A 10,366-nucleotide genomic window follows, 5' to 3' on the forward strand; every position below is an offset into this window, starting at 1 on the left:
GTGAGTTGATGCTGCCAGCCACATCAATAATAAAATGGAGAGAATCCTAAAATTCAGAGTTGCTCTCATTCTTTTTGATTTCAGTTTATAGACTATGATTTTTCAGATCGGACAACAAATACAGCACTCTCAGTTGTCAGTCAGTTTCTTCTGCTAATTTTAATGCACAATGCTTCAGTATTTGGACTGAAAACACTGAAAGGAGAATGATAAGAATTTATACCATGGAATTACTATTACATAAAATCATTAGGTTTTATAATCACTGCAAAAAATGCATTCATTCCCTTTTCAAAAGTTTGGGACCTAAACTATCTCTCAGCAGTCCCTTAAAGAAGGACTGTTATTTCCCTAATGGCCCATCATATCAGTACCAGTTCCCTCAGAGATCAAGGGCAGCAGATCAGTTTAAGAGCATAGATCCTCTGAGCTAAGGTTAACAGCCCTCTGTGTTTATTTCAGGAAGACCTTCCTGATTGCTAGAGGTGCTTCTCTGGGCCATGGTAAAAATGCTATAAACCTTCAGAGGGAAGGCCATTTGGGACAATTGCAGACTCTGGCCAAATACATATTAAGCTAGTACTTATTGCATATGCAACAACTTGAGCCTAACACTAGATTTTACAAGCTCAGAGTTAAAACTGTACAGACTGACTTATTAAAATTCCCTGCAGATTGGTTTTTAGATGTTTTTTTTTCCCATTCTCCTTCCTCTCCTCTCATCAGAAATATCTAGCATAGCATCTTCCCTAGTTTCTGCTATAGGACACCTTGGAGAGCTGGAAAAAGAGGAAACAAGCTCCAGCCGCCAGGCATCTCTGTGGACAGGATAAAGCGCTCTGCATCTAGCCATATCAAGCCAGCCATGATCAGTATCAATAGCCTATTTCACAATAATCAACACAGAGGCATTAAATGTGTTGGGTACCACACATGGGAGCTGGGAAACTGTGATGGGCCTTCTCTGTTTCCCCCACAGACTCCCAACTCCAGTAAATCTCACACTGTCATAGGATAAGTACTCTTCCTTCTGAGACAGCACTTCATAAGGGAGCACCATCACAGGGTGGCATTAAAGGTCTATATGGGGTCCACCCCATCTGTTTAAGGATACAACTCCTTTTACCCAGTACAGTCATAGAATCAAAGAACCAGAGTGGTTTGGGTTGGAAGGGACCTTAAAGCTCATCCAGTTCCAACCCCCTGCCATGGGAAGGGACACCTTCCACTAGAGGAGGTTGCTCCAAGCCCCATCCAACCTGGACTTGAACACTGCCAGGGATGGGGCAGCCACAGCTTCCTCTCTGTCTCTTGCTCTCTTTCAACTACTTTCCAAAGGTAATTGACTTTGTGGAAGAAACCATCTCTCCCTACCTTTACTCATGTAAACTTAAGGACCTCTTTACTCCACAAAGCTCCTCCTTTCTGGGACTCACAGATCTTATTGCTCTCATATATACTGCAACTCTGCTATGCTCCAAGTTGATTTTTTTTCACCCTAATGGGAAAGATGCATGTGGTAGGAAAATAGGATCACGGTCTTTCCTCTCTGAAATGTAAAGCCCCTTCTGCTGGCATCATCCATGCTCTAGAGAGGGTAAGGAGGTAGCCTGCACCATGGTAAAGGCCACAGCTTGGACGGGCAGCACAGAAAGGGGCCTGGGTTTCAAAGCAAGCGTAAAGCATGTCCATCTGATCTGGCATACATTTTGAATCTAGATAGTTCCCTCATATTGGAATATTACTCTTGTTTCATCTTCTGTCTATTCTGAACACCTCACCCACCCGCATGTGCCTTTATTTCTGTTTTGCCCCAGTTCAATAAGCACCTGCTATCAAGACATCAAAGAAAACAATAGCAACTGCATAATGTTAGCAGTTGATGTTATAGAAATAAAATAAAATATCTGAAGCAGAATAAAGTCACAAGATAAATGCCTTCAGAGTCAGAAAAAAAAAAAGAATGTCATGGCTTTAACCTGTTTACATGAAAGTATTTTCTCTGGTGGGATAATCAAAGTTTCAAAGATCTTGTCCTATATAATATCAAATCCTATTACTATTCAGCAAGGGAAAAGCTATTCCCTTAAAATCAAGGTCCTCTTTAAGAGCTTCCAGCAGCAAAAACCTTGTATTGTGTGCACAAGCACACACAGAAGGCATCTCAAAGGGAAATGTTAGCCTCAAATTAATTTCTGTCAGATTTGATTGAAAAACTCACACATATCTGTCCATTGGAGGTTTGTGACCTGGCTCTGCCTGGCTGGGATTTGGTAATCAAATAGAGACTTCTACAACACATTTATCAGTTTTGCTGCAGTCAAGAAACACAGCTGTAAGAAGTGCGTAACAGCAGCAAAAGCAGAACAAGGCAACTTTGTTACGTTATCACCGAGCAACTTCATTTGTTCATTAACTGAAGGAGTGCCTATAATTATAATTAGAACAAAGCCAAATACAAATCAACATTTAAAATGTTACGCTAATATTACTGCCCCATGTTTGAACCCGGTTGTATTGTTACAGCGTAATGCACTTGAATGGATTTTTCCTACAAAGCCAAGGTCAGATCCTTAATTTCTTGTGCACTTCTTGTTCCTGGCGACTATTGAAGCTGCACTAAAAATAGGCAAGACCTCGATCCTTCCTTGTGTGGTGAGTCCTGAAAAACTCTATCATTAATCCTTCCCTCAACTTGTCCACCAACTGCTCGACTTTCCCTTATTTCCTCTGAATTTACTTCCAGAGCTTCAACATTTAATAACAAAATAAACGGAAAAAAGGAATCCCTTGAGAAAAGGTTCATTTTTTCAACAACATTGATAAATAGGAGTTACCTGAATGTAAAGGCAGCAGTTACAGAGGTATAAATGTATTGCCACTTAGCTGACATGACACTAGATCCAACCAAACCCTTTGCTGTGCTAAAGCCCCATGCAGAACTGTAGAAGCACAGTACTTTTTGACACAATAAACCCATACAGAATCCCCATCTGCTGTCAGCCCTTCAAAACAAGAATCTCGAATTGTATGGTCATTTATATCAGGGCTGCACACCATTTTGAACTTTGGCCTCATTATATCCCTTACTTCATTATGAGACACAACTTCTGAGGCACAACTTCTAATCCAAATTGCTCACTATTTAAAGAAATGGTGGACAAAAGGAAAGACATTCACCCAAATTAAACTGACTGAGGCAGCTGTGAGAATATCCCATTAGTTGGATCTATCTTCAGGAACTTTATTTAGTTTATATCATACCATATCTCATTTAAACTTTCTTTAAATGAAGGAGTTTGGGGAAAAAAGGCAAGTGGGGAATAAGAAACTGAGGGGAGGGAGAAGAAAAAATTAAACGGAAATGGGTAGAATGGAGGATAAGAAGAAAGAAGGCAAAGAAAGGGGACATGGACAACTGAACAATTGAGGGAATGGGATTTGGACAGGAAGAAAAGGGGCAACAGCAGTAATTGGCAATAGAAGGTGAAAGGCTAAGAATGTCCAAGTTTCAGAACCAATATTACAATGATCACCTCAAGAAGATTCCCTGGATTCCCAGAGCTTCTGCGTAGTAGGAAACAAGTCTGCTAGGTCTTATGTCTTTGTAGATCCAGCCTGGACAAGAGGATCAGCAAGGAACGAAAAGGTCTCACTCTAAAAACTCAATAATAGATACCTGGGACAGGAATGGAGATAATTTCCCTTATACTTGCCCCTTAAAATAATACTCCAACCTTTTGGGGACTGATGAGGAGACAACAGGATCATTTACAGTCTGGTAACCCTGACTAAGTACAACAGAAACATCACCTCCCTACTATCCCTGCCTCCTTAATATAGATCTCTATTAAAATGGCATGTTAAAACCTAGTAGAATTAGCTGTTTCTTTTCTCTATTTTTACACGATTTTCTGTCTATCAAAGGAGGTGAATGAAGGGGAAACCATCATCACAGGGGCACTTTTACACTGAATGAAACCAGAACAAATGTGCAAGAACTGAGGCAGCAGAACTGCGAGCAAACATCCAAGACTGTAGCTGCTCAGGGCTCACTGACAGTGTTGGGTTTAATTCCCTGCTGCCTCAGTTCATGGGTATTCATTTACTCTGAGGCATTGTACAATGCCACCATTTTGATTTGTTGTAACATTTTCCATTGTACATTCCTCTTTTATCTTCTTTATCTACCACCCAGATAACAGTGTATTTTTAACAGGCATCTCCATTAGGGTATTGACTAAGTGGCTCCCAAGTCCTCTGTCACAAGTCACTGAAACGACACGATAGGTAAAGTAGTTATTTATGTTTTCTACTGCCTTGGTAGCCGACGCTATTCCCAACTATTTTTGGATAAGGAGGAAAAGAGGGAGTATAAAAATAAGAGAACAGGGTCACATCAGAATCTATCTGCAGTCAACTGCAGACACTTTCCAGTCCCCAGAAATTATTGTGGTGCACAAACGTAGTTTCCTGGCTATGATACCTTCACAGCTCATCACATTCTTTACAACATATTGAAGTTGCAATGCCTTTAGGATAAATGATTTTTGAGGAATTATGGTGGACACAACTGAGTACCAATATACATTAATGCTTTCATGGAGTAAGGTCTCTTAAGGACCAGATGCCAGAGGTATGAGTTACAGCAGAAACTAGGCCAACCAAGACAAGAAGGGAGAGAATAGGAGAAGGGAAGTTCAAACCCATGTATAATGGGGACAACTTGAACACAGAGCGGTTGGTCACTGTTTCTTACAAGAGCTCAAGAAAAACTAGAGGCATGATCAAATAACATAGTTCAAACACACAAAGATACTTTAAACAAATAGCATATAATTACATTATGGAACTCACTACCACCAGATTTCATGAAAGCCAGAGGTACAAGATAATGGGTATGGAACACAGTGATCTGGTTGCAAAGCCTAACCAAGTTCTTCATTGTAGGGAGTCAGGAGGATCACTTTATATGTATCTGGTTTTTATCCTATTTTGCTAAACACTTAGGAGCAACCACTGTTGAAAACACCTGTGGTGTCAACCAGTATGGCATTTCCTATGTTCTTCAGGAAGGCAGAATGATGGCCCACAGACAAATGTAATTGCTAAGCCTTGCAATTGCTGCTTTTCCTTAAAATTCCAGTTCCAGGAGACTTTACTGCATGGGAAACTCACATTACATCTAAAAACTTAAATTTCTAATACTGGTAGGAGAAATAATGGTAGATAAAGCTTTAAAAATATGACCTCATTGTGCTATATGTCCTGAAAAACAAATGAGATAAAACATACGATTATATGCACATTTCATTTCTGCAGTTGAAGCCAGTCTTGTCGTCCTGACTTATGATTTCAGAACACTTTGGGGACATGCAGTCTTATTCGCGCTTCAACCTTGTCAGAACTATTCTGTTAGGCAGAACATTATCAAAAAAAAAAAGAAAAAAATCCCAAACCCACAAAAAATCCAACGTATTTCCAGCAACTGGTTCTATAAAATATCGCAGGGTTGTTTTTCACAACTTCAAGTGAGTTCTGTCAAATATACTGAGAGCTCACAACTTCTCTGAAAGTCTGCTCTAGGAGCCCTTCAAGAAGAGCCTTGTGTATAACCATCCTCACTTCTACTGTGTACCTTGAATACCAACAATCTTATAACAGGCCAAGAAACACATAGATGTATTCAGGGTTTGAGCAGAAGCACAGAGCTGTTCATTTAGAACTGGTGATGGTCTGGTGGACTCACCAGCAGGATGAGGGGCAGGGAGAGGAACTCAGCCCTTCTTTCTTTAGCAGGATCTGTAAGCTGTGTTGACAGTACTGCTAATATTAGTTGTCTGAAAGATGTGCTGCTAATGACCCACAATGATTTTCAAACACTGCAGCTTTGTAAGTCTCCTGGAGGAGAAATAAACCCTGCTCTCCTTCAGAAAAAATGGCAAAGGAAAAAGAAAAAAGGTAAATGGTAAAGGAGGTAAGTTTGGGTTTTTTTTTTGTGTGTGATTTAAAGCTTTAGAAAACAAAGAAGACAGCACTGACATCACTTAAGCAACAACAAGCTGCATCCCACCTTCTAACTATTTTATGGGTGATTTTTAAAAATATCCCAACCTTTGATATTGTAGTAAATAAAGGAGCCTGCACAGGTGATCTTTTCTAACATTTCTCTTCCAATATCCCCAGCAAAGGGTTAAAAGAAATTGCAGCTATGGAGCCTACTTACTGTCCAAGACACCTGAACTGAAAGGTGGCATTTGTGATCACAGCCAGTGCTGAAGCAGTTAAAAGCGTTGCTTGGGAAAGATTTCACTAATACAAAAGCACAACAGAATGAGGACAGTAAGATAATATGTCTCTTGACTTTATATGGCTGCCTCAACTGCAGTATTTAAACATTAGCAGAAAGTAACAATTCAAAACCCAAAAGCATTACTGAAACTAAAATCGCAAGAGTCTGAGAGTGAAAACATCAAGACTTTTGTTTTCTAATTCTTATCAGCATTACTGAGATACATTCACTTTCAATTGCAGGATTTTAACTTTCCTGAGTGTAAAATCTATTTTAATTCGTTCATCTGTTTGTACAATTTTTCTGACTTTTCAGTGGGCTGGTTTTTTTTTTTTTTTTCATGATATTTAAGTGACAAGTTTCTCTGCTTGCAAGATACAGTAATTATTTTTATCAAGAAAAGAGGTAAATGGCAGAAGAAAAAATTAAATACTCTCTTTCCACAGGCAGAACAACTATTTCATATAATTGCTTCTTGTCTCCGTAACAGTTTAACAGCAAGATTCAGAATTATTTGAAGTTTTTTTCACATTCTGGAATCTGGCTAGAGTCTGCAGAAAACACATTATCAGCCCTGCACCAGTTCTGCACTTAGTACAGAGTATACCGAGGGAAAAAAGATTCTAAAATGGTGTCTGACATAAACTGCAAATGGTTTGAAAGTTCCTATTGTTACTTCAGAACACGAATCATATTCTTTTCTGTCCTGTGGACAATACTCATTTTTTAGCTCTAAGAGAGTCTTAGTTTTAGTGACTACCCAGGCTGCTTCCAGAACATAATAGTGTTTCATTTTGTCACTTCTCATTCTCAGAATCAGAATTTTGGCTTTTCTACTTCTGCCCCTGTGTTTGCTTAGCACCTGCAAACTACAGCATCATCAATGACATCTTGCAATAAAAGTGTGTTTACAGATACAGAGGCTTAAGACCTTCCCTTGTTTCAAACAGGGCCTTTAAGTCTCACTGCAGTGCAGATTCAGAGGTCTTAGAACACAGAATCAGCTAGGTTGGAAAAGACCTTTAATATCATCAAGTCCAGCTGTTAACCCAGCACTGCTAAGTCCACCACTAAACCATGTCCCTAAGCACCACATCTACAGGTCTTCTGAATACCTCCAGAGATGGCGAGTCAACCACTTCCCTGGGCTGCCGGTTCCAATGCTAGAACCTTCTACCTGGCACCAGGCTACTAAAGCTTATTTTTCATCATTTTTTACAGATTTTGAGTGCATAACCATGTAAACATCTAGACAGGTATAGCCTAAAGCTGAAGTCAGTAGGAGTTCAGCATCTCACAGTAGTTCAGATGGATGGGCTCAGTTAGCCACCCACCACACCAGTGTAATCTTTTCACTTAGATGTGGCCTCCTCACTCCTATGTTTCATGAAGCTTGCTGAGTAATGATCAGGGAAAAATATGGGTCTCCTCCTCTTCTGAAAAAGAGAGAAAGCATTTCCCTGGCTTATGGGAACAATTTTCCCGCAGAAGTCCTTTTGCTTTTTGAGCAGTGTGGTAAGGGCTTATGCTCCTGCAAAGCACACTTTATTCAACATATGATACCACCGGCTCACCTGCTGACAAAACCCAGCAGAGCTGGCTTCTTGTAGAGCACAACAGATGGAGCACAGACTGCCCCCTCCAGTTGCCAGGACTGCGCTCTGGTTTTGTTCAGACTGAAAGGCAAAATAGAGTCCTCAGTCTAAAAATCTATCCATAAATTGCTGGTACCTGTGTGTAAAGAGTCCTGTAGAAATGCCTCTAGATTAATAACGGTGTTATTTTTAATTCAGCTGCCATTAGCCACCATCTGTTGTCATAATTCATCCACACTGCAATGTTACTGTAATGAGTATTGCTGCAGAGCTGCTCCTTCTCTCCAGTCTAAACAAAGGGCCAGTGATACGGCACCAGAAAAGGTATTTCATTAACAAATGAAGCATGCATTTTCCAAGTGTCCTTCTGTAAACTACGGCACTTCAATGCATGGATGCTTAAAAAAGGGGAAGAGAATGCAATTTTTAAAATTAATACTCAAAAGCCACCCCATCCCACTGCATTGGGAATGTCTGAGTGGGAGAAGAGTGGAAGGGAGTAACACAAAGGTAGACATTTAATGCATAATTTAATTGCTTTCAGGGTTTGTTTTACTTAGGCTAAAAACCTAACAAGTTAATACATTATTCAGAGTGGAACTGGATAGGAGTTATTTCTATTTACTTCAATGGACTTGAAATCAGACCCAAAGAAAAGACTCATCTTGATAGACTTGCTTGACTAATGAGAAGAAAAAACCAGAATACTACAGCACTATATAGAAATAGGGCAGAAATTCTGGCCCTTGATCAGCAAAAGCACAAACCTTCCCAGACTTCCACATCTGACCTTCCCTATGCTCAGGCATACACATCTGGATTGTGTTACTCTGGAGCACAGTCCTCCCTGCACTTATCAGACCTTGGCTGGAAGCTGGTGGAGGGACAGGGTCCAAAGTACCGGAAGCAGTTCAGTGCTCAGGAGGGAAGAAGGCAGACTGAATGCTCCAGAAAACCAGGAGGCAGGAAGAGGTTTCTGCCTTCAGCCCTTAGTCACACAAAAAGAAACGCCTTTGGAAGCTCTACTAACTTGTGGATTTGTCTATGTTTTCTCTGTGTGTTTAAATCAGAACACAAAGACTGAAAGACACAGTTTTTCTTGGGCTGGTGAGCTCCCCCATTCTCTCTCCTCAGCCTCCTTGAGGAAAATACACAATTTTTGTCTGAGAAAAAAAATATACTGATGTAGAGCTTTTTAGAATAGCTATTCCATAATACGTTTGGTTGTTGGTTTGTTTTTTTTTCAGAAAAGATCTGTTTAGAAAAGCTGTAGGGATGTCTTCCTCTGAGGCCCAACTCTGTGAGGTGCCAATGTCCCTTAACTGCTCAGCATGTTGGAAGGAGGCTCTTCATATGCATCTGCATTGCTCAGTTTCTGTTTAATGTACCTCCAGGACACAGAAACAGCCTATAATTCCTGAGAGGCTGAAACAACAGAAGCTTCCTGTGGTCCTGTATTAACGCTTCTGAGGGAAAAGCTGCAGGTGGATGCTCACTCATTGCAGATTCTCATTCTCCAGCATGTGTCTGTATCAGTTATCCTATACACCTCTGTCGGCTGGAGATTTCCTGCTATTGAACTTGACCTTGGAAGGTACTTTGCTCATTGTTTTGCTTGGAAGAAAGGTCTTAGAAGAAAACATAGATGCTAATCTCAGTAAGCTTGTATCTTTGGTATTCATTCACCAGCAGACGTGATTTTGTGCTTTAGAAGAAAACTTTCAAAGGATAGTACTTGTGTTTATTACACACTGTTATGATCAGTTTGATAATACATGTTGTAAGTACTCTTTATGGGACCAGAAATAAAGCAAGTAGGATGCAGCAGGAAAACAGGAAAAAAAAAGCTAAGCTATGTGCCAATAATTATGACTGTGGATGTAATGTTAGCCCATCTGGCTAACATAACCATGTGTTTGCAACAGATGCAGTACAAATGCAAGGGTAAGCAGTATAAAAAACAGGGCTTGGTAGGGTAGTGCTGCACAGTGCCCTGGGAGACTTCACCTTCATAACACTAAAGGATCTTTCATTCACATTTCCTGAGCCATGTTCATTACAAGACCAAAAACTTAGGGTTTGAGCCATTAACCATGATGTACCAAATTTGTTTTTTCAATAGTGAATGTGTCATGTGACACAGAAAACACAGTAAGAAGGATGATGGAATTATCATTTTTTTGATAAATTTAAGGAGCATGAGGTTCACTATTATATGTTTTGATATCTATATGAAGTGTTTTCTCATCTATTTACTTGCCAGGGAGAACCTATTCCACTACAGATTTATGCATATATATGTATATATATATATTTAGGAAACAAGATCTGTCACTACCAGTTTTCCTTTGCTCAGTCTGATATGTGTTCAACACACCATGAACAGGAACGATATTGTACATTTTGCTAACGAAGCTATTCTGCCCCTGACATTAACATTAGAGATACTTTCTTCCTCCCTGATGATTTATTCAAGCTC

Source organism: Pezoporus flaviventris, unplaced genomic scaffold (genome assembly GCF_033815535.1).
Source record: "Pezoporus flaviventris isolate CSIRO_AGI_PZ_B2104156 unplaced genomic scaffold, CSIRO_AGI_Pfla_v1 ptg000037l, whole genome shotgun sequence".
NCBI lineage: Eukaryota > Metazoa > Chordata > Aves > Psittaciformes > Psittacidae > Pezoporus > Pezoporus flaviventris.